This window comes from Miniopterus schreibersii (genome assembly GCF_964146895.1).
Source record: "Miniopterus schreibersii genome assembly, chromosome: X".
In the NCBI taxonomy this organism is placed as follows: Eukaryota; Metazoa; Chordata; class Mammalia; order Chiroptera; family Miniopteridae; genus Miniopterus; species Miniopterus schreibersii.
This window is the reverse complement of record NC_138104.1, coordinates 25429458-25455046: the sequence shown is the minus strand read 5'-3', so window position 1 is coordinate 25455046 and position 25589 is coordinate 25429458. Positions and strand designations below refer to the sequence as shown.

General features: G+C 35.4%; 2 protein-coding genes across 2 annotated transcripts in view; one reads left to right on the top strand and one right to left on the bottom strand.

Moving 5' to 3' along the window:
- Positions 1-20257, bottom strand: part of NUP62CL (nucleoporin 62 C-terminal like) — a 75912-nt gene extending 55655 nt beyond the window's left edge. Inside the window, exon 1 of the mRNA XM_081126044.1 lies at positions 20164-20257. The gene's annotated coding sequence lies outside the window, so the exon portion shown is untranslated. The remainder of the gene's footprint in view (positions 1-20163) is intronic.
- Positions 20258-20929: 672 nt separating this feature from the next.
- The window catches only part of DNAAF6 (dynein axonemal assembly factor 6), a 40807-nt gene continuing 36147 nt past the window's right edge, over positions 20930-25589 (top strand). Inside the window, exons 1-2 of the mRNA XM_081126043.1 lie at positions 20930-20992; positions 21515-21691. The gene's annotated coding sequence lies outside the window, so the exon portion shown is untranslated. The remainder of the gene's footprint in view (positions 20993-21514; positions 21692-25589) is intronic.

Below are 25589 nucleotides of genomic sequence, written 5' to 3'. Positions count from 1 at the left end.
CTATCCCATGCAGGGGTATAATAAGAAAGATATATTTGGTGTTTGTTCCCTTTCCTGGACATAGATCCTAAAACTCTTGTAATTTCCCAAGTGATTAGTGGAGGGAGGCAAAGGGCGGGGGGGGGGGGGGGGGGGGGATGGGGGACATCTTTAATACTCTCAACAATAAAATAAATTTTTAAAAAAAGAGTTATAGGAGCATCTTTGTGTCATAACATTTGATTTTTGTCCTCAATTCCTGAAATAGCTCCAAGAACAATAAAAATGAACACAGCCTCTTCAGTTATTTTTAACAAGCCTCTTTCAACCACACCTGATTTATGTTAATGAGGTAAACCTTAGAAAGCCCCTGAGGATGAGGTCCTGGTACCTGAGGAACCAACCAAGTGATTAGAGGGTTAGAACTTTTAGCCCCACCCCATGACCTGCAGGGGGGGAAGAGGAGCTGAAGGTTAAATTCTATCATTAGGGGTCAAGATTTAATCAGTCATGCTTATGCAATGGAACCTCCATCAAAATCCTAAATGAAGAGATTTGGAGAGCTTCTGGGTTGGCAAACACAAGAAAGTGCTAGGAGGGTGAGGCACCTGTAAAGTATATGGAAGATCTCGGCTGTTCTCCCATACATTGCCCTATGTGTCTCTTCTATTGGCTGTTCCTAATAGTATCATTTATAATAAACCAATAATAATTGTAAGTAAAGTGTTTTCCAGAGTTCTGTGATCTGTCCTTGCAAATTATCCAACCTGAGGAGGGGGTCATGGGAACTCCCTGATTTATAGCCAGTTGGTCAGAAGCATAGGCAATTGGTATCTGAAGTGGGGACAGTCTTAGGGGACTAAGATTTTAACCTATGGGGTCTGTGCTAACTCTAGGTAGTGATCACCATAACTGAACCACAGACATCCAGTTGGTGTTCAGAGAGTTGAAGACGTGGGTGGTATGGGAAGAACCCACAATTCATAGCTAAATCATATGACACTCATTTGGTGTCATAAGTGTTGTATGTAGAGGACAAAAAGTTTTCCTTTATGTGCACTGTAGGATACTTAGCAGTATACCTGGGCTCTACCCACTAGATGCCAGTAACATCTCTCCAGTATTGAAAACCAAAAATGTCTTCAGACACTGCCAAATACCCCCTGGGAAAGGGAGCAAAATCACCTCCATTTGACACCCACTAGACTAGAAAAGGGATTCAATATAATAATTTCCTCCATCTAGTGCTATAAGGATAACAAAATCAGACTTAATTCCTTGATGTTTAAGAACATAAGAACATGTCAACTATATTAATGAATTGTTGGCCATAGAAAACACACAAGAATTTTTTAACAGAATGGGGAAAGGTGGCCTTAAACTACAAGATAGTGGGGCATGTTATAATAACTAAAATGGTGATAGTAGAACAAGAAAGAGAGATAAATAGATAAATAGGCAGTCCAGAAGCACAGCCAACTAACTATATACAGCACAATTTGTTGTATAAGGAAGGCAGCATCTTAAATCAACAAGGGAAGAGTGGATGGCTATTTAATGAAATACAATGGTTTAATTCATGAATCACTCAGAATAAAATAAGATTATTAAAAATATAAACCATAAAAGAACAAAAAAATTTAAGAATATTGAGATGGAAAAGGCCTATACAGATAAGTCCAGAGAGAAACTCAGAAGAATAAGAAATTTGACAATATAAAAATTAAAATCTTAAGAATTTCCACTTCCAGGAAAATAGAGTATATGTACTTTTCCCCTATTCCCCCTGCTAGATACAAGTAAAACCCCTAGGTCTTACATATAAAACAAACATAGCAAGGCAAACCAGAAGAAGAAGGCAAACCATAGAGGGAACTTGAGACCCAAGGAACAATATGGTGGTGAGTTCCATAGGTTCTGTTTTTGCCTGCCATTTGCCAAGCTTGGAGTTGAATAGGCTGACAACCCATAAAAACCAATAGGTATAGACAAAACAAACAAACAACCCCCCCAAATAAACAAAAACAGCCTGCTCTGTAGACAAAAGACAAGGAAAAGGGCAGGCTAGCAAGAAAGAAAACTAAGACAATAGCCACTCCACTACAACCAAACACCACAGAAAAAACTGTGATCCACTCTCCACCTATACCAGCAAACCCCAAGCAAGGAGCCTAGACTTCCACCCTTGTGAAGCTCTTAGGGGGTATCCCAATACTCAGCCCTGGGTGACATCAGAGAAGGTCAGGTAGGTAGCCAGGTTTTCATCCTTGCCAGCAGTTAATGAACCCTGTCCTCATAGTGTCAGTGAAAACCACATCAGGATCAGAAACTCCCACCACTACTCAGAAGTAACTAGGAAACCCTCAAATAATTTAAAAGAATAAAAATAATACAGAGTATGGTCTCCAACTACAACGGAATAAAACTAGAAATCAATAGCAGAAAGTAACAGGAAAATCTCTAAACATTTGTAAACTAAACACATCTAAATAACCCATGGATAAAAGAGGAAATCTCAAGGGAAATTTAAAAAAATACACTGAATTGAATGAAAATGAAAATATATCATATCAAAATTGGTGGGATACAGTTAAAGTAGTGCTAGCAGGGAAATTTCATAGCAGTAAATGTACACATTAGAAGAGAAGATGTATGTACAGCATGGTGACTATAGTTAACAATTCTGTATTGTATATTTGAAAGTTGCTAAGAGAGTAGATCTTAAAAGTTATCATCACACAAAAAAATTGTAAATATGTCTGGTGATAATGTTAGACTTATTGTAGTGATCATTTCACAATATATACAAATAATGAATTGTTACATTTTACACCTGAAACTAACATAATGTTATGTGTCAATTATATCTTAATAAAAATTAAAAACAAGTGTCCAATCAATAATCTAAGCTCTCACCTGAAGAACCTAGTAAAAGAGCAAAATACACCCAAAACAAGCAGAAGAATAAAAATAATAAAGAGCAGAAATCAATGAAATGGAAAACAAAAACAATAGGAAAAAAAATCAATGAGACAAAGAGTGATTCTTGGGAAAAAATCAATAAAATTAATAAACCCCTAGTAAGAAAAAAAGAGAAAAGTACAAATTACCAGTGACAGGAATGAAATAGGATATCATAACACATCAAGCAGACATAAAAAGAATACTATGCCCACAGTTTAATAATTTAGAAGAAATTGACAAACTCCTCAAAAAACACAAGCTACCACAACTCATTAACATGACATACATAATTTGACTAGCCCTATAACTATGAAAAGATCTATTCTCGGCCCATGAGACCCAGGAGGGGATGCAGGGTTCTCTGTAATATCTGTACTAATTAGAAGTTCATTGTACAACAGCAAAACTTCAAAAGTCACAAGGTGGATGAAATAAATACTCCTAAAAAACAAAACTCTCAGTCCAGATGCTTTCACTGGAGAATTCTACCAAATGTTTAAAGAATTTCTTTCAAAAAATAAAAGAGGACAAACACTTACAAACTTATTTTATGAAGCCAGTATTATATCCTAACCCAAACCAGACAAAGATGATATAAAAAAAGAAAACTTCAGAACATTTTCCTTCTTAAATATGAATGCAAGTATCCTTAACAAAATATAAGCAAAAATAATTCAGCACTTTATAAAAGGATTACATACTATGACTAACTAAAATTTATTCCAGGGATGTAAGGTAAGTATAATATTTGGAAATCAGTTGTTGTGATCCACATGATCATATCAACCAATGAAAAGAAAACATTTTACAAAATTCAACATCCAGTCATGGGGGAAAAAAATCTCAGAAAATTAGGAATAGAGGCAAACATGCTCAACTTAATGAAGAGCATCTATAAGAAACTACAGCTAACACCATATTTAATGGTAAGAAACTAGATGTTTCTCCTTAAGATTAGGAAAAAACAATGATGCTTGCTTTCATCACTCTTATCCAACATAGTACTGGGGGGGGGGGCGGGGAAGACATCTAGATGATAAAGAAAACTGTCCCTGTTTGCAGGTGACAACTGTCTATGTAGAAAGTCCTAAGAAATCTCCAAAAATACTCCTAGAATAAGTGAGTTCAACAAAGTCACAGGATACAAAATAAACATACAAAATCAATTGTATTTCTACATGCTAGCAATTAACAAGTGAACACTGAAATTATAAATACAGTACCATTTACAATCACTTTTTTTAAAAAAGAGAAATACTTAGGTGTAAATCTAACAACAGGGAAAAAATCTAGTTGAACAACATTTCTGTCTCTTGTAAAAACATTTCCCAAATCACTGTGTAAAAAAGGCCCAGATAATACATCGCTATATTTGGGTGTTTTTTTTTGTTTGTTTTTTGTTTTCTGACTATAAAAGACATTGACAGGATATACAGATGATGAATAAGCACAGGGGGAAAAAAAAGTTCAGTATCATCAGAACTTAAGGGAATACAAATAAAAACCACAATATGCTATCACTATTTGCAAGAATGGCTAAAATGAAAAAATAGTTCTAATACCAAATGATAGCAAGGATAGAGAAATTGGATCACACATACTTTCTGATGGGTATGTAAAATGGTACAACTACTCTGGAAAACAGCTTGGCAGTTTCTTACAAGATTGAATACCCAATTAGCATATGACCCAGCAATTGCACTCCTGAGCATTTATCCCAGAGAAATAAAGACTTACATTCACCGAAAAAATTGTACACAAATGTTTGCAGCAGTTTTATTCATAACAGCCAAAAAGTAGAAACGATATCCAGCCATGGGAAAATTGTTAACACAAACTGTGTACACGCATACCATGGAATAATACTATGCAGCAATAAAACTAACAATTGATAAACACAACAATCTGGATGGATCTCTAAATTATGCTGAATGAAACAAAAAGCACCATTTCCAAAAGATTACATACTGTATGATTCCATTTATACAGCATTTTTAAAATGACAAAATTATAGTAATGGAAAACAGATTAATGTTTGCTAGGGTTAAATGGGGGTGGGGACAAAAAGAAGTAGGTATTGCTATGAAAGGGCAAAATGGGGACTCCTTGTGGTGACAGAACTATTCTGTATCTTTACTATCAATATCAACATCCTGGGTGAGATATTGCGCTATAGTTATGTAAGATGTTACCACTAATAGAAAATGGGCAAAGGGTCTGTGGGGTCTCTATTACTTCTTATAATTGCATGAATATCTACAATTATGTCAAAATAAATAGCTTAATTAAAACAATATTTCTCTGGCTTATTTCACTTAGCATAATGTTCTCCAGGTCCATCCATGCTGTTGCAAAGGGTAACATCTCCTTCTTTTTTAAGGCCGTATAGTATTCCATTGTGTAAATGTACCACTGCTTTTTTATCCACTCATCTACTGATGGACACTTGGGATTCTTCCAAATCTTGGCTATTGTAAATAATGCAGCAATGATCATAGGGGTGCACATACTCTTTTTAATTAGTGTTTCTGATTTCTTTGGATATATTCCCAGAAGTGGAATCGCTGGGTCATAAGACAGTTCCATAAGCCAGTCAGAGATAAACAAGTACCATGTGATTTCACTCATATGCGGAATCTAATGAACAAAATAAACTAACAAATAAAATAGAAACAGACTCATACATACAGAACACACTGACAGCTGTCAGAGGGGAAGGGGTGTCGGGGGCTGAAAAAAGGTGAAGGGATTAAGCAAACAGAAACTTCATAGACACAGAAAACAATATGGTGATTACCAGAGGGAAAGGGAGGGGGGTAGAAGAAGGAAGGGGGTATAGAGGGGATAAATAGTGATGGAAGGAGACTTGACTTGAGGTGGTGAACACAATACAATATACAGGTAGTATATTACAGAATTGTACACCTGAAATGTTACCCTAATAAAGTCAATAAAAAGAAAAAATAAATTAAAATTAAAATATTTTAATATCGGTAAAACTCTTATTAAAGTAAAAAAGCAAACAAATTGGGAAAAATACTTCTTATATCAATGACAAAAGCATAAGCACCATATGAAAAAACTGAGCAAAAGACAGAGAATTTTCTCTCTTCCTCTCTCTCTCTCTCTCTCTCTCTCTCTCTCTCTCTCTCTCTCTGTCATTCACACACACAAAACACACAGAAATACAACAAATAATATGAAATGTCAGCTTTACTAGTAATTTAGAAAATGTAAATGAAGATGATGCTGAGAGTATTTTCTAAACTACCAGAGCTTAAACAACAAACACACACAAAAAAATTCAATGTTATATAACATTGTATGGAAATGTACACCTTTATTAAAACAACAAGAGAGCTAACATTTATTGTGTGCTTATCACATGTCAGGCAAGGTTCAAAGCATTTTACCTATATTAGTTTATTTAATCCTTACAACTACCCTATGCTCAATATTTACAGAGGAACAAACCAAGCATTGAAAGATTAAAGCAATTTGTCCAAGGTGATACAACTAGTTAACAGCAGAGCCAAGACTCAAACATTTATTTCCTAGTTGTTGTTTTTTTAATCACAGATATGTATTACAGTCAAAACTCTGTTCTTGAATGTCTCCCATCTCCAACAATTCAGTTCTCGACCAAGTTGTTGATGGAAAAAAAAGTCTCATTTGTGGAACAAAACCTTTTCTTGCTGATTAAAAAGTGTCTTTCAGGCCACAAAGGAGGGAATTCCAGAATAGGAGTCAGTTTACCACTAAACTTCAAACTGTTAGCATCTCAGGATATTGTGCTGTGAATATTTTTGCGTTTTTTTTTGTTTTTGTTTTTCTGCTTTTGTTGCTGGCTAAATGGACAATTAGCACAATTTTAGAACATAAAGAGGCCATGAAGAGTGCTAATGTTGCTGAGGGTATGAAAGTGCCCACAAAACAATGATCACAGGCAATTGAAGAGGTAGAAAAACTGTTGATTTAGATAAACAAAAAGCAGTTAGCCAGTGATAGCATTTAGAGGCAATGATCTGTGAAAAAGCGAAGATGCTGCATGCTGACCTCCTGAAAGACACCCCAGGAATGAGTGCTGAAAGTGATTCATTTAAGGCTAGTAGGGAGTGGTTTGATAAATTTAAGAAGTGTTTGTTTGTAGATTAAACAGTACATTAGACATGTACTGTATATAAGAAAGGTTAAAACGGAATCATTTAGGGGTCTGGAATGGATTAATTCCATTTACATTACTTCTAATGGGGAAAAAATGATTCAGGGTGTTTGAACAAATCACTTCTCAAACTGCCTTCGGGAACAAATTAAGTTTGAGAACTGAGGTTTCACAGTATTTCTAACATCAAAATTTCGTTTGTACACAATTAAAAAGGTGCACCCCAAAGATAGGGACCAAATATTCTAGCATCCTAATTATTTAAATGTTCTGCCTTATCTTGTTATGACCTACAATGCCATATCAACCAAACTTGGTATTATTAGCACTACAAATTATAAATGTTATTTCTATATTATCCATAATTTAAAAAATATTTTTCCTATTTGGTTATCTATGAAAGATCTGAAATCATTACTATGACTATCTAATTTAATAAAATACACTATTAAGTAAAATGTATTAATATCTCAATGATATCTCCCAAGTTCTAAAATATCTGAGACTTCTACAATAAAACCAGGTTTATATGTCTTATAAACCAGAACTCTTTTTTTAACTGCATTTTGCTTTAGCAAAATCCTAAATGTCTTCTGATTAATGTTCAATATAGGATAAATGAATTTCACTGAACAGTAATTATTTACCCCCCCCCCCCAATCCTAATTATTTGGGAACTGATAACCCATGCATGTAAGATGTGTCTACTAGCCAAACTATTTTACCATTCCCCCAACCATGCCATATAATTGACTTATTATTGCATTATTATTTTAATATTCCCTAAAATTTTACACTACTCAACACAACCATTAAATGATTTGAATAAAACATTTCAACATAACTGTATTATTACTCAATGCCAATCTGTCTAGACTACTGGTTCTCAGAAGATTGTAATTTTTCCAAAACAAACATTCATTGGTTCTTAACCTAAAACTGCAAAACCAGCAGTTTGGACTTAATTTCTATCACATTCATCAATGACACTAATCTCTAACAAGAGAAGTGAGTCATACTTGGATTTGAAGCAATCAAACAAGAATCTCAAAATCAATCATGAATACTGTGCTTCTTCATTAGAGAGCAAAGTTCAAACCTTACCCATAGACTGCCATGGTTGAAAGGAGCAATTGGTATCAATTGTTCCATGATGCCTCAGTGGCAGGAATGAGGGGTAACCTTGCAAATGCTGTTGCTTGAGCTTCCTTCCCTGTAGAGAAACTGGTGCTCCCAGTCTGAGGTGCACTTCCCCCATTAAGGAGAGACCTGTGGCAGTTCCAGACTGAGTAGCAGAGGTGGTAGCAGAGCCAAAAGCAAAAGGAGTGAATGCTGTTACCTGGTGTGATAGGGCAATGCTTGTTACAGCATTAGTAAGGCTGCTGGTACCGAGCTCAAAAGCCCCTGTAATCACAGTAGGTTGTGTAAAAGCAGTATTGCCAAAGTTTAATTTTGATACACTTATTTTAAGTAGAAAAAGGGATAACATCAATATAATAGTTTTCAGACACATTAAATGGCAGCAAGTTTATATAGCTCCTGTCAAATTACGTTTTAAATTCTAGCGGTTTACGTCCATCACCATTTATCTCCTCTATAAGGTCCTCCACCTTCCCCCCCCAACCCCAACAATCAACACATTGTTGTCCAGGATGGAGACTTGACTTGGCATGGTCAACACACAACACAGGGTACAGATGATGTGTTGTGAAATTGTGCACCTGAAACCTGTATAATTTTGTTAACCAGTGTCACCTCAATAAATTCAATAAAAAGAAAAAATAAATAAATACTGTTTACAAGAACGTTGTTCTATATATCATTTCCTTTCAATACAGAAAAAAAGATAACCAGATATTATAATTACAAGTTCTTAGATAACTAAAAGAATAGGGGAGAATTCCAGAAAGAATACTTCAGATTTCATTGGGCTATTGGGTGCTACTGAAAGAAATGGCTGGGTCCAACTAGATGTGCATAGAAAGACATTAAAAGAGTGCTCCCTTTAAAATTCTGAGATGCAGGATGGAAAAATGTATAGTTAAAGTCATTATAATGATTGATAGATAAAAATCTCTTTAGAGAGAAACACTTAATAAGTAAGCAGCCTAATTCCAAGATGATATATGTCCAAAACTCAGTGAATACTACTCCTATGGCTCACATAAAATGAAGGAGACCACAAATCAGAACTCAATGTGCCTGTTCCTTAAATCTGAGATGGCTTCAATTTATAAGACTATATTAGAAATGAGTGGCATAATTCCAAATTGTCAACTTAGAAATAACATACCATTTCTTTACCCTTTCCATACTCTAAATTGAAAGTTTGTCTTTGAGAGACAATTAGCTCTGTGTCCACCAAAAGAATAGAAGGGTATTGGTCTTACCCTAAGGAAAATCTAGTTCCTACTTGGGTAGGAGTTGATGCAACTGGTGTTCCAAAGCTGAATCCTGTAGTCTGTGTAGCTGGCACTGTGTACTGAATGACAACAGGCCATTAGAAGATGTACTTGTAACTGGTTGGGATGGAATCCCCAAATTAAACCCTCCTATACCAGGTGTAGAGAAAGTAAACCCATAGCCGAAGTGATGGTTGCTCCCTAAGAGGAGCCAAGTGAACCCACCTGTAGGGGTACCAGTTCCTCCAAAATTAAACCTGTTCATGGCTCCAAACCCTAAATGTGGGTAAGAGATGAATGGAAGAAAAAACTTTACAGTTCTCAGCGAGACTGCCAAGATAGTGGATCAAGCCACAAAGGAATCACTCTCTCATACTCCAAACTCTTAGAAATAACAGTTTAAAAGCACTTAATAAAAACACTTAGTAAAAATACAAAGCAGAGTTTTTGAAGAAAGAAAATAATTTTTCAGGTGCCAGAAAGAGGGAATTCATATCAATCAGCAGAGTTGAAGCTATTTTGTCCAAGGGGGTAACTTGAATGAGATGTGTGCCTTAATAGGTGGAAATATGCGGAGTTGTGGGTACCATTTGAGGTCACAGGGTAATGCCACAGGTTCCTCAATCAGCAGAGACCTATTGAAGCTTAAATCTGGGAAACATCTATAGAAGAATGAAAACATTAAGGAATCCCAAACTGGTACAGAAAATATGCATAGATGGCTCAAGTTCAATTTACCTTTGTGGAGTGGAAACTTTAAGCTAAGGTGCTAATATAAAAATTGGTTAGAAGCTGATGAAACCTTCAGGGCCCAGGCAGGTTACCCACTTCCTAGATCACACATGATCACAAAAAGCCCCCAGAAGATTAACTCATACACAAGAATTGCAAAACATCTAAGTAGTTAGTCTATAGATCTGCCAAAAAGAGAGAATTCTTATCCAAGGTGTTAGAGATAATAAAGCAATACAAATGCTACATTAAAATATATGTTTAATGTGTTCGAAGAGCTCAAGAAAGAAAACCATCCATAGCCCGGCCGGGCATGGCTCAGCAGTTGAGCGTTGACCTAGGATCCAGGCAATCGGGGTTCAATTCCCAGTCAGGGCACATGCCCGGGTTGTGGGCTCGATCAATGACTCTCTCATCATTGATGTTTCTATTTCTCTCTCTCCCTCTCCTTTCCTCTCTCTGAAATCAATAAAGATATATTTTTTAAAAAAAGAAAAAAGAAAACCATCCATAAAGCAAACAAGTGAATGTGAAAAAGAACCAAGAAGAAATCCAAGAAATGGATATCAGTATTAGAAATAAAAGGGATCAAGTAATAGATTTAAATAGTAGACTAGATACACTTGAAGAGAAAAAAATCAGTAAATTGTAAGAGAGAACAGAAGAAATCTGCCAGAACACAAGGTGGATAAAGTGATAAAAAGAAGAGAGAAATTAAGAGAGAAGGAGAAAACAAAAGATAAGCTTAAATATATATTCAGAATAAATGTCAGAAGGAAAAAAAAGAATGGCAGAGACAATATTCAAAGAGTTAATAAGTGAACTTGCTAGAACTAAAGAAAAATGAGTCCTCACATTAAAAAAGCCACCAGTGCAAAAAGGCAACCCCTCCCCTCTACCATATACACACACATATATTTTATATGCAATATATTGAAACCCTAAAATATTAATTATAGAGAAAAAATATGAATATTACCATGGAGAAAAAACATTTACCTAATAAGGAGTAACAACGAGAGAGACAGTAGGCTCTTCATTAGCAGAAATAAATGTTAAAAGATGATGGAATAATATCTTTAAAATGTTAAGGAAAAATCACTGTGTATTTATAATTTTATCCCAATCAAGATTTACACAATGGGATGTAACTAAAGATCAGCTTTTACACAAAAGCTCTGAAAGGCAATTCTAAGAAATCAGTTTCAAAAATATTTCTTCAATTTAAGAGCCCCCCATTAGTTTAAAGCACCAGTAAGTAAAGAAAAAGAAAAAAACACAAAACACCAACCTGTCACAGTTCCTTTCTATCACTTAAATTCTTTATACTTTTGAAAGAGCTCTTTTCAATGTAGACATAAATTTTAACCAAACATGCATACATTAAAAAAAAATATTCCAAATTCAGTTTTCAACTCAAATTCCTTGACATTTTCTGTGCCACCAGGAGTATTGTTGATGCAGTATTTCTTCAAAGAGAACTACAGCCATTTTCACTCTTTCAAGCCAGTTTTGCAAATGTGTAGACTAGCCTTCTTTTGTCTTCCACTTCAGTATAATCAATAACTAAATCCAATTCACCATCTCCTCCATTCTCTCCCCACAATCATTGGTTTCTAGGAGTTAAAGGTGATCCCCTGCTGTCTCAGGTATTTTCAACAAGCTACCCATTACACAAGTTTTAATTCTACACATTGCGATATTACACGTGCAGGAACAAATATGATGTCACAACTGTCACCTGGCCAAAAGGGATTATAAGATTCATCAACTGTTAAGACTGATTTTAATTTCAGAGATATTAAAATATGAAAAATGATACCTCTTAAAAATTGAAATACTGTATCTTGAGTAGAGTTACTATCACGGATATAAGTGAACATCTTCCCGAAGGTAACTCTGAAGGACAATATTTATCTGAATGTGTTAGTTGTGACACACTTGTTAAGTCATATACACATCATAAAACTTTAAACATGTAAGCTCTAAATGGTGATTTCAAGTGTAATAACTCAATCCTGGAAGGCACAAAAAGGGAGACATTCTGGGCAGAATAAGAGTACTTGCTGTATTTAGTCTAATATTCCCAAGGGTACCACTCTCCTGAGATTATGTTATTATAAATTATATTATAATAATAGTATATTAGTACATGTTATATAATATATAGTTATATATTATAGATTTATTGTATATATCTATATAATATTATAAATGTTGGCAGAAAAACTCACTGTTGTTAAACCATGGATTGACATTGAATAGAAATTGACACATTGAGATTTAGGTACTGTCATCAATGTCATATTGTAGGCCAAAGGAAAGTCTTCTGGTAGCCATCAAAAGGTGGATTTTTTTTCCTGTGTCTTTGCATTTGTGAACTTTCTTTTCTTTTGGAAGTAACTTAAGAAACTCCCTGCTAAATATAGCATGACTTTTTAATTTTTTTTTTTTAACCATAGAAATTTGAGAAAATCACTTTGGACTAAAAATGCATTTTTGTCACTAAGAATTTGAAATTAAAGATTCTCTCCCTTCCATCTCATTTATATCTTAAATCTTTTATATCCTTATACTTTTTAAAAAAATCTATTTTTCTCAACCATTTCTGACAGAAATGTTTAAAAAGTATTCCATTATTACCAGGGATTGCCAATTTCTCCTTATAATCCCATTGCTTTTGGCTTTATATATTTCGAGGCTATGTTGTTAGGGGCACAAATTCATGGTTGATGGTATCTTGTTAGATTTCCTTCCTTTCATCATTGTGAAATGTCACTTTTTTACTAAATTGCCTTAAATCATATTTTGTTTGACCTTAATGTTGCTTCAGCATTTTTCTTTTGGTTGATATCTGCCTTGTGTATTGTTTTCCATTCTTTTGTTTTCAAACTTTCTGTGTTATTTTATGTATGGTTTTTGTAAATAGCAAAGCTGAAAAATTTTAAATCCAATCTAAGATTCTCTTAATGAATGAGTTTAATTTGTTCACATTTATAGTGACTGCTTGATACAATAGGATTAATTTCTTCCATTTTATTGTGTGTTTTTAATTTGCCATATTGTGTGTGTATCTTTTCTTTTTCTGCATATTTGGATTGATGGAATTTACTCTATTCCCCTTAGTTTTCCCATGTTTTAAAGCTACATATTCTAATTATATTAATTTGTATGAATTTCTCTTGAACTCTTTCTTTTAACATATGAACAAACTCATGTTTTTCTAACAAAGCCTGAAATTAATCGGTATTCCCCATCTTTTTTAACAAATAGGACCTTAGCACACTCTAACTTCCCTATGCATACATAGCACTGCTTTATTAAAAATGGAAAACAAATCTATACTCCCTATATGTGGCTATGAATAGGATTATCTGTCTGTTATTGTTGAGTTCCTCCAGGCAGCCTCCATTTCTCTTCAAAGTGATCTCTCCTTGTCCACAGTGCCTGACTATAGGAGCTTAAGGCTGGCAGAACTATAGCTTTTTATGTTGGCCCCAACTTACAGTTCTATCTTGGATGCCTTAATGCAAGCACACATGTTTAAAGAAAGAAATACTAGATGGTAAAAGGGCTTCTGCAGGAAACCCACTATGCCCAAAGAAATCATCAGAGTTCATTGAAAAGACTCCTAGAAATGGGCAGATAGGTGTTCCCTGCCTGGTAGTCCAAACTAAATGGGCCTTGCTGAATTAGCTAAACAACTAGATAGAAAGACAACAATTTAATGAGTGCCACTGCCATCAATGTTTCACTATTTTTCTTTTTGTGTGCCAGTCGCTTAAGTTAGAGCCTCAGTTTCCTTACCTCTAAAATTCTTGCAGTTCAATTAAGTAACTAAAATATTTTTAAATATGTTTACAAAAGGCCCTCTACATATATTTCTTTGTCTAATTTAATTTAATGTAAAATGCTATATGAAAGCTTTCTAAAATATAAAGTGGTGTTCTCCTTGCTGTCAATGGAAGATCAACAAACCAGGGATATTTATGTAACACTCTCTTAGCTGGCCCAGAGAGTAAACATAAAATGGATTTCAAATTACAATTCAAAAAAATTACTACATATCTATCTCATTTATCAGCATGCAAATTATCTTATCTGTGTACTACTTATCATCATTTATTAATCTAAGGAGTGTTTTGGGCAGTAGGAAATCTGACCTAAAAATCAACAAATGACGGTAGGGCATTTCAGTACACATCACTTGACCACTTAAATTCTTGAATCTCTTACATAATATAAAGGAAGAAAGATAAAATATAATACTTACTAAATCTGAAACCCCTTATTTACTTTCAACAAATCAAAAATGTATTTTGATCTCCATTCTATAGTTGAGGAAACTGAGGCTCTGAGACACTAAATAACTTTCCCAAGGTCAAGCAACTAGTTAAGTGAAGGAACTAGACACACTACCTCCGTTTTAATATTTGCTTAAGCAACACATTATTAGGAATGAATCTGCATCTCAAAAAGCAGAAACAAGGTAAGTTCAGAATACCCATTCTAAGCCATTTCATCATAAATGTTTAGGGGCTTCTGTCTCACACAGTACAAATGATTTGGGGGGAAAATAACTCATGCTACTATTCCCCCACATAGTCAAGCGGTGACTAGCACAGAAGCTCAACTATATAATTTATTAATTTTTTTACCTACCTTCTTGGAAGCAAATAGATTATTTTTCCTTAGAGGCAACATTCTCCCTACACTGCCCATTTACTTGACAACCATCAAGTTCCATGAATCCACTTCACCTCAAGAACATCATGACTAACTGACCTGCCCTAAAAATTTATGCACTGTGATTAGTCATGTTATAGAACCATTCTAATAAATAACAACTTCTGATAACACATATGGTTCTTTAATATATCATTAATTATCCAACTAAGGAGAGAGGTAGAGAAGCAAAGGAAAAGTACAAATTTACTGAACAAAGCCCTTGTTCCACCAAGAAAGCCTTCCAGAAATGTTACTAAAGAAGAAAGAAAAATATTAGCCTCAAAGTACAATAGAGTCCTTATTTGCACTGATAGTTATGAATGCCAGCTCTGGAATGGAAACTGAATTACTAATATTTTATTCTAAATGTTTGAGCCCCCAGAAACATATTGACACAGAGAGGTGAAATTAGCATAGCCATTTTAAAGGAATTGGAAGGGATCAAACTTCTGATGTTGATCATTTTATTTTATGTCAAAATAAAGTATAGGGCTACTAAAAATGGTGCATTAGTTTGAGTTCATATTAAATATCTTAAGCAGTATAACTTACTGATTACCATTCACATTAAGTGCCTTTTTCCCCCTTTGTACTATAACGTGTCAAAGCCATAAGGTTGGAATCTTATTTTAAGGGCTAGAAAAAATTTAAGTCCCCAAATTAAGACCAACTTTTCAAATATTAGAAGTGTGACATTACAGAAGACTGTAAATTGCCATGAAACAGATCTCATTCTCAGTGAATGTCTTTAGCAGTTACAAAATTGGAAAAGGAAAGACTAGGGATGGGACCAAAGAGGAGGGTGGATAGAAGGACTCAAGAGAAGAGAATTTCATAGATGCAGAGAACAAACTGTTGGTTGCCAAATTGGAGGGGGGTCAGGTAACTGGGTGAAAAAGGTTAAATGATTAAAAAGTACAAATTGGCAGTTACGAAATAGACATGGGAATGTAAAGTACAGCTTAGGAAATATAATCAATAATATTGTGCCCAGCCAGTGCCGCTCAGTGGATTGAGCATCATCCCACATACCAAGAGGTCTCCTGTTAGATTCTGGGTTAGGGGTCAGGGCACATGCCGGCTTTTCTGGCTTGATCCCCAGCAGGGGGAGTGCAGGAGGAAGCCAATTGATGTTTCTCATTGATGTTTCTATCTCTCTCTCCCTTCCTCTCTCTCTAAAAATGAATAAAAACATATTTTTAAAAATACTTTTAAAAATAATAATAATATTGTAATAACTTTGCATGGTGAAGGTGGGTGTAGCCTTGTGGGGGGATCATTTTCTAAGTTATATAAAGGTCTATACCAGTATGTTTACATCTAAATCTAATATAATATTGAATGTCAACTGTAATTGAAAAATAAAATAATTTTTTAAATCTAAATTTTAAAAAACACAGAAAATAACAAGTATAAGCAAGTATATGGAGAAATAGGCATCTTCATACATTTCTGGTGAAAATATAAAATGGAAAAAAAGGAGGGAAAATCTTGGAGGAGCTAAGAACCCAAGAGAGAACAGGGTAAGAGAGAGAGAGACTCAAAAAAGAATAGGTGTGGAGGGCAGAGAGGCCCAAAGAGAAGGCATGGCTATCTGGAAAGTGGGCAGAGGGACCCAAGAGAGCAAAGGGGTGCAGAACAGGGTTACATGGAGGGGGAAGTAGAAAGAGAAGAGAGGAAAACAGAAGAGAGAACCAGTAAAAGAAATAAACAAACAAAAAGAATAGCATTCAAATGCAAATGCCAACCTCAAAGGCAAACCCACCTTTAAAAGAATCTTCCCCAAAATGTTGGAGAAGTAGAGCAAAAAAACCAAAAAAACTGGAGAATTCTGAAGCATAGTATTCATAAAAGCTTTATACATGCATACATTGCTTGCAAGACATTGGTCTGGGCAATAATTTTTAGGATATAACACCAAAAGCAAATGCAATAAAATAAACAATAAACAAATGGGACTATATCAAACCAAAACTCTTCATAGCAAAGGAAACCATCAACAAAATAAAAAGGCAACCTACAAAATGGAAGAAAATATTTGCCAACCAAATATCTGATAAGGGGTTAAAATCCAAAAATATAAGGAACTCAATACCAAAAAAAGCAAATAATCAAATTAAAAAATGGACTGAGCACCGGAATAGATATTTTTCCAGAGAAGATATACAAAAGGCCAACAGGTACATGAAAAGATGCTCAACATCACTAATCATCAGGGAAATGCAAATCAAAACCACAATGAGGTATCACTTAAGGCCTGTTAAAATTGCTGTTATTCAAAAGACAAGAAATAAGTGTTGACAAGGATGCGGAGAAAAAGGAACCCTGTGCACTGTGTGGTAACAATGCAAATCAGTAAAGCCACTATACAAAATAGTATGGAGGTTGTTCCTAAAAAATTAAAAATATAACTACCATATGACCCAGCAATCCCACTTCTGGTATTTATCTGAGAGAAATGAAATCACTATCCCAAAGAAATTTCTGTAACCCATATTCATTGCAGAATTATTCACAATTGTCAAGATATGGAAACAACCTAAGTGTCCATCACAGACGACAGGATAAAGAAAATGTGGCATCAAAATAAAAGAAATCTTGTCATTTGCAACAACATGAATGGACTCTGAGAACATTATGTAAATGAAAAAAGTCAGAAAAAGACAACTATGTTCTTGCTTTCACCTGGAATCTAGAAAAGTCTAAATCACAGAAACAGAGTAGAATGGTGGCTGCTAGGGGCTGGGGAATGAAAAGATGCTGGTCAAAGAGTACAAACATCTTTTTGAGGTGAGAATTAAATGAGATAAATTTAGCATGGTATCTAGCACATAATAAACCATTATTAAACAATAAATATTAATTATAAATAATAGCTAATGAATAGTTGATTTTATAATAATATAATTACATAATATTACAATAATACAATTAGCTAAATAAGACAAGTTCTGGGAATCTAATGTACAGCAGGTGACTATAGTTAATAATACTGTATTATAGAGTTGCAAGTTCATAAGAGAGTAGATCTTAAATGTTAACACCACACACAAAAATATGGTGAATCTTATTGTGGCACTTGAATCTGCTATGATTCATATTTTTTAAAGGAAATCATTTTGAAAATGTTTATACTTATTAGTTAAAAAACATACATTTGACCTAAGTCTCATATGTATAATGAATATTGTGGTTTATCACTGCTGCTCCAGCACATACAAACTTACACGGGCAAATCCACATATTCAAGAGTGGCAAAAACTCACAGCTCATGTCCACATCCCTGGCCTTCCTGCTAGGATTCCTCTTGAATTTCATGGAAGGTAAAAGTTATATAAATGATTTTAAATAGCCAAGACTTCACAGTGTTAATGATAGCATGGAATAACTGGAAATAGATCTTCTGTTGTTGGTTTAGTTAGGCTGAGTAAATTATGGTCGTCTCATTCTATGAAATATTAGGCTGCTATTATTAATAATGAAACATATGAAGACTATCAACACAGAAAAATTCACAGAACAGTATCAAATAAAAGGGACAAAAAACTGTATAAACAAAAATGAAGATTATGTAAAAATATAGGTACACATAGAAATATCAGTTATATTTTGGTAGCCAAATTGAAGGAAATTTTTCATGTTTAATTTCTTTAATGCTGGTTTAATAAATTATTTAACTAGTGTTTTAAAACTGTTTATCTATATATTATAAAATAATTAGCTAAACTATATCCCTTTTTCATAGCTATAACCCACAGTTTTAGATGTATTTTATCTTTTAGATCTCTCAAGTTTCATTACTCTAAAGCCATCCTAGCCATCAAAAGCCAGAAAATCTTTAGCCTTTGCTTCTGGGATAGGCAAGACAGGGATGCCCCCTTTCTGTTTCAACTTCTGCCCCTAGATCTGACCTGCTAGTCAGAATGGACAAGAATATTAGACTCAGTCAAGTGAGATCTATCTTACTGAACCTCTCTCATCTTTGCGTTCCTCAAGCCCTAAGTTTCTGTATTTATGAAATTCTCCAAAGAAGTCAAACTCTTGAAGATTTATCTCAGATCCAGGACTCATCCCATACATTCCTACCTCCTCAACCCTGGAGAATACATTGCTTAGCATTGAATTCTACCTTGCCATGGGCAGGCCAAACCTTGAAGAGGTGATTATATCCCTAAAGATAAAAAGCATTTGTTCTCCAAGGAGAAAACTACTATTTATTGAATACTTGTGTATCTGGTACTGTACAAAGTATGCTGTATGAACCACCACAGACCCACAGAACCAGTTGCTGGAGTGAGCCAAGAAAATCTGCATTTGTAACAAATATCCTAAGTGGTTGGTAAACACACACAAGTTGGAAAACCAATGGTCTAAGGCCAGTGTTTTCCAAACTGTGACTGACAATTTATCAGTGGACTGTGATCAACATTTTAAATATATATTGGTATTATGTACTGGGTCATAATATAAAATTTCTTAACTGTGAGTCACAGCCAAAAGGTCTGGAAAGCATGAGCCAGGCATTATGAACTTAGAATAATGCAAACAGGGAGAAAAGAAAACAGAAAAAGCAAGCAAGGAGAGAGTATAACATTCATAACTTAAGCTCCATAAGTATCTAGCAAAACAAAATTGAAGACACTTAAGCTCTGACCATCTATAGGAATAAGGGGCAAATAATAAAAATTAAAAAAAAAAAAAGCGGGAAGGAATAAGGGGTATTATGGTACAGGCCAAAAAGCCAATAACTTAACTTTAGCAAGTAACAAATATTCTACCTCAGTTTTTTGTTTTTGTTGTTGCTGTTTACTGTGGTAATAACAAGTAGAATACACAAATTACTCAAGCTTCACTATCCCCTTTGTCAGATGGGGTGAAAGTTAGAAAAACAATAGCAGAAAGGAGAGCAGTTTACTTAATTCAGTGTGGAATTCCAAACCCTGGATAACCAAAAGTAACCATCCGTTAAAACCTTTCTATCTCTCCTTGCTTACAACACTCAATTAATGAATGCAGGGTCCCGCCAGGGAACACAGCTAATCAGTTCTGAATAATACAAACATTTACTGAGCTATCTATTTTTAACTTTGTTTAAAACCAAATCACGGAATCTATGGGACCCTAGGGTCACAACTGTACCTCTAGTTTAAGTGAAGTGAAGACAGATTGCCAAACTGTGGCGAGCCGGCGGCGCACCTGCGTATCTCCTCAACTGTAAGGCTGGGAAAGCCGGGCACCGGGTGCCGCGATGTCCACCGGAGTGGAAGCCACGGAGAGCTCCAGCTGGTGCCTAGCAGGACCCACGTGGCGGCCGAAGGGGTGCTCCCACTTTGGCTCCAGACCCAGAAGACTTGCCCACAACAGCGGGAAAAAAGCGGGATCCCACTCTACACACACGAACGCTGAACCAGGGCCGAGCCACAACTTGTGTCTCTGTCGCCAGGCAGAGAGGGGGCGTGGGGAGCGTGTGTAGAGCGGCAGCAAAACCTCTAACCCCCGGACCACCGAGCCTACACTTCCGTTCCCGCTGCTCCGGGGTTGTCGGATCTGAAATTCATGTGAGGTAAAAGCTTAATGAAGAGCGAGCCTGTGGATGACCAGGACAAACGAAAACCTCTCAAAAAACCTTGGTGGCTAGCGCGGCAGCGGATCACTATCAGGCTCCAAAGTAACTAGGTAGCAGCTAGAGAGGCGGGCTGGGACTTACTTGGGCCGGAAAGAACCGGACTGCACAGTGCAAGTTCCCGCTGGAGTGACGCGACCACTACAGTGGCTAGCTCGTCGACCTAGTTAAGTGGAAAGGGCAGCCATTGACCCTAACTGGCACAAGCTCGGATTGGTTGATTTTGGTATTGTTTCAAAGAAGACTCTTCTATGATTGGCTAAGAAAGTCAAGCGGGAACCCGGAGGCGATGGGTGGGAGGGGAGGGGGGTGGGGGAAACAAAGTTGTTACCCAGGCAACAGAGGTACACAGAGCTCTGGGCTATTTTGGGAGCCTAGCCAGCGACCTGAAAACTGACCCAGGTGAGGAACTCATACCTTAGTTAAGTGGGGGAAATCAGGGGTCCTCAGATCCCGTGGCTGTCAGAGAAAGTAGGGAGGACTCTAGATATTTACAACGCTGAGGGGAAAAAAAAGCCACAAGTCGCAGACAGAACAGACCCTAAGTTCACCTGCCCAAGACACTCTAAGCAACAAGCTTTAAGAAAATTCACTCTATCAGGATGTGAGTTAGAGAGCGGGCAGTTTTATCATACAGAGGATGAATGCTGATAAAATGTCAGAAAGCCAAAATGAACAAGTGCAGGCTGCCCAACATCTTTCACTCCACTCTGACACACTTATGGTTGTAACACAAATTTGAGAGTGAAAACTACCTCTCCTAATGGGTAGATTTGAGTGCTCCTTGTTTTACACGTATAGGCATGATTTATCCCGGACCAGTACTCCTTGGTTGGGATATATTTTTTACAGGGTATAACGCTGTTCAGACTGAAAAATTTGGCCTGTTAACACTTGCTTCTTGGACAATGTCCTGTGTGCTAGAACGTGAACATCGTGGCCTGAGGGTTCCAACGGACCTTGATCAGATAGATCCTTTGAAGAGCGAGAAGCAGTCGGTACACACTTAGTGGACTGGAGCGTAGCTTATAAAGACAACTTGTACCTACCAAACCTGCTACTCATCAAGGGCTAATTGGGAAAGTACGTCGCTGTCATCAGGTGAGAAACCTTATCAAAAAATAATCTTTGAGTGAGGGGAGAGAACCAAATTTGACCAGAGAGGTAGGGGTCATTTCTCCTGAGTTTTCTGTTGTGAAAAGGATTCAAGACAGAGATTATTTCTTAAACAAATAAAGAAAACAAGCCTCTTGACTTGAGGGAAAATTTTCAAAGTACTGAAGGAAAATTTTCTGTCTTGATTCCTTTTTAGAGAAGTGTATGAGAATGTGACAGAGAAACAGGAAAAAGTTATTGACAAGTGTGTTACGTTTGGCTAAAATAAAGAATAAATAGAGGAAATATTAAATAAAAAGAGGCTCATTTCTTGACGTTTAGGTTTATGAAAAAATTCTAGGTACTTTCAAAAATCATCTTCCATTAAATATATTTTAAATTTGTAACAAAACTCTGTTAAGTTCCCATAGTTCTTCATGACTAGCTACATTGGATCGCAGTGAGTTAGAAAACTAAAAAAAGAAATCGTTCTTGGTTTTGTAAAAGTAAAGTCAAAATGAATTATTTTTAATGGGCATGTAATCATTCATGTGTATAGTTGTAAAAAAATGTTTAAAAATGGGAAACAATTAGACCATATATTATAATTTAATTCACACACAGGCAGAGATGATGTTTACTTTTGTCTTTTCAGATTTTTACTAAATAAGGCATTATGTAAATAAAGTTGCAAAAGAAATGCTGAATTTATTTAAGAGAGTAAATGGATTTTGAATACTTTGAAATCATTCAGCTGTAAATAGTATTTTATGAAGAAGTATGGGCTTACCTATTTCACAAGTTCCCAAAGGATACTATTTGGTGATTATTATTCTGATATTTACTATATATAGTTAAATTAATAAAATATCATTACTTTCTGAATAGTCTGGAAAAAAATCACAGTTTTCACGAATTTAAACTAGACTTCTCTCTAATTAGTTCAAATCAAAGAGCCATCCCTATTGACAAAGTGAATGGAGGCAAATGAAAAAGAAAGCAAGACTCCAGCCCTCACAAACAGGTTATTGACATTGCTTCATTGACATGGGTCTGGAGCTATCCTGGTTGAGCTTGTTTATTCCCTATGTTTTGGTAATGAGCTGGTTTTGAAGTGCCTTTCTCTTTAGCTCATCGTGACCAAGAGAGATCCTCCAATCACACCTCTATCTATGAAGGCCATAAGGGCTCAGGTTGATGTAGGAAAATCAAAGGCTCTATCTGGAATATGCTGCCATGAAATTGACCTAGCAAAGGAGAGTGAGAGAAATAAAAATAAAGGGCCTAGAAAATTTATTTTCTAAATAACTAAATCTCAAATAAAAGATTTAGCAATATATTTTGTTTTTAATGAAACTCCTACTTAAATTTTTCTTAATTTAAATTTATTCTTAGACTATTTAAGTGGCAATGCCAGATTCAAATGTAAGCATTGTGCCTCTAGAATATACTTTTAGCCCTACACTTTAGTACCTGAATAGTCTAGGCAAAAGGAAGAATATATTTCAAGGTATAAGGGCGGAAGATTATAGAACATATTTAATAAGAATTTCAGGTTTTAACAGAATGCAGATTACATATAAGAGAATTATAGGAGGGAAGGGCAGAAAATTAGGTTAGGGTTATATCCTGAAGTACCTTGATTGCCAGGCTCAAGATGAACTTAATGTATATCAAATTTACAAATAACAGAAAGCCCTACAAACAAATAACACTGCATAGTTGATAAAAAGGCATCCGTCTGTAGTTTTTCCAATGTTATCTGTTTATGTCAAATGAACTTTAATATATTTTTAATAAAGTTTAGTAAATTATTCATAATTTGTTAGTAAATTATTCATAATTTGTATGTAAAAATTCATATATTTTAATAAATTTTAGTAAATTATTCATAATTTCTAAAAAACCTAGTAGAATCTTCATTTTCATTTAATTTAGAATATTTTTTGAAAAATTCACTATTATTTTTTTCTCTCTCTCTTTTAAAATATATCTTTATTGATTTCAGTGAGTCGAAGGGAGAGGAAGAGAGACAGAAACATCAGTGATGAGAGAGTCATTGATTGGCTGCTTCCTGCCCGTTCCCTACTGGGGATCGAGTCAGCAACCCCGGCATGTGCCCTGACTGGGAATCGAACTGCGATCTCCTGGATCATAGGCCAATGCTCAACCACTGAGCCACACCAGCCAGGCATTATTTTTCTCTTTTGATGCTTTGAAGTATTTAATTAGTTCTCACAAAGTATGGGTGATTTTTTTTGTTTCTCAAAATACAATATCAACAAACTTGTCATGATTTATTATTTTGTGTTTGCAGATTATTATTGCAGTTGATTTAATACAATTATTTTTGCTAAAGTGCCAATTATATTTTTACTCCAATTTAGCTTACTATGAATCTATGCTATTTTATGCCAGTATAACTTGGAATTTAAGAAGTCCAATTCATAATATGTGTCAGATATGTAGAGTGTTATTATAAATTATTGTGAATCATTTGTTTAACAAATACACTCAAACATATATGTCCCAAGGAGTGACATCCCCTTCAAAGCAGTCACTTCTGAAGGCTACACTTATTCTAATGCTCTTGTCATTGCTCAAATTACTTTGGAAACTACTCTTTTAGAATTGCCTTGAGGCCTGTAGCACATTCTTTTGAATATCTTCATAGTAGCAAATCTTCATATTTTGAAAGTAGATGTGATACCGAGATACATCTAGAAATTACTTGGAGACAAATCTGATTTGTAGTCAGACTGAGTGAAACCATAATGATAACTATTTTCTTGGTGATACATATGAAGGCAATTCCAAAATATTTTGAGCATTGATAGCATAATTTACATCAATGTATACAACCTTCCAAGGTGACTACTTTTTAATATAACATTTGTATGAATTTAATCATTCTTCATTCAGTATTCATTGACTGCTGACTACATGCCAGCTCCAGTTATTGAAGACATTTAGCCTAAAGGTATAAGCTTCCCACTGCCCATGCTGCCCTGCCTCTCACCAAATGAGAACCAGACTGGAATTCCTTCCCAGCATGGGGATTTAGAATTAATCTGCTTTCCCTAAATCCAGTATATAGTGTGCCCACTGAAGCACAGGCTTTCTTTATAACCTGTACTGTGGCTGCCCAGGTGACATGAGAAAGCCTGTGATGCAGTGCCTGGTTCGTTTTCTCTTTTCCAGCTGTGACTTTAAGCCCTACCCTATTCTAAACCTTCATCTAGCTGCAAACTCCCCCACAATCCTCAAGAACTGAACCCTGCCTCCTATACCCCAACCTATGGGTCAGGGTCCTACTTCACCCTAACTGGGCCTCCCTGTCACCTCGACTATTCAACCCTCCTGATGTGAAACACTGCTCACATCCCATAACTCCCCCTGGTCATGTTCCTGCCTAGCAGATGAGGATGCATGAATAGCAATTCTGATTGCTATCTCAAACACTACATTTGGGAATTCTGAATACCCTTCTTCCAGGTTAGTTCTACTGGTTTCAGTTTATTCCCCTCTCACCAGCCCACCATTGAGCTCTCACAAACCTCATCATCAATTACCTATGGGTACTGGCACTATGTGCTAGACAATAATGATATTTTTACATAACTTTTCATAATTTAGCAAACTCTTTCACATACATTGCATAAAACGGCATCACAACAATTTTATAAGAAAAATACTACTGAATGAAACAGTTTCTGCTATATTTGTTTTCTTAAAAGTCTCACTGTACAATCTCAACTCAAAATACTAATTATATCATTGCATCTGATATTTGGATCCATTTTTCCCTTTAGTTGTCAAAGGTAGAAAATGTTTCATACTTTTTGCTTTAAATGTTAAGTAAGTGTTTAATGAACACATAATTAACTAGGCTTTTTAAATATAA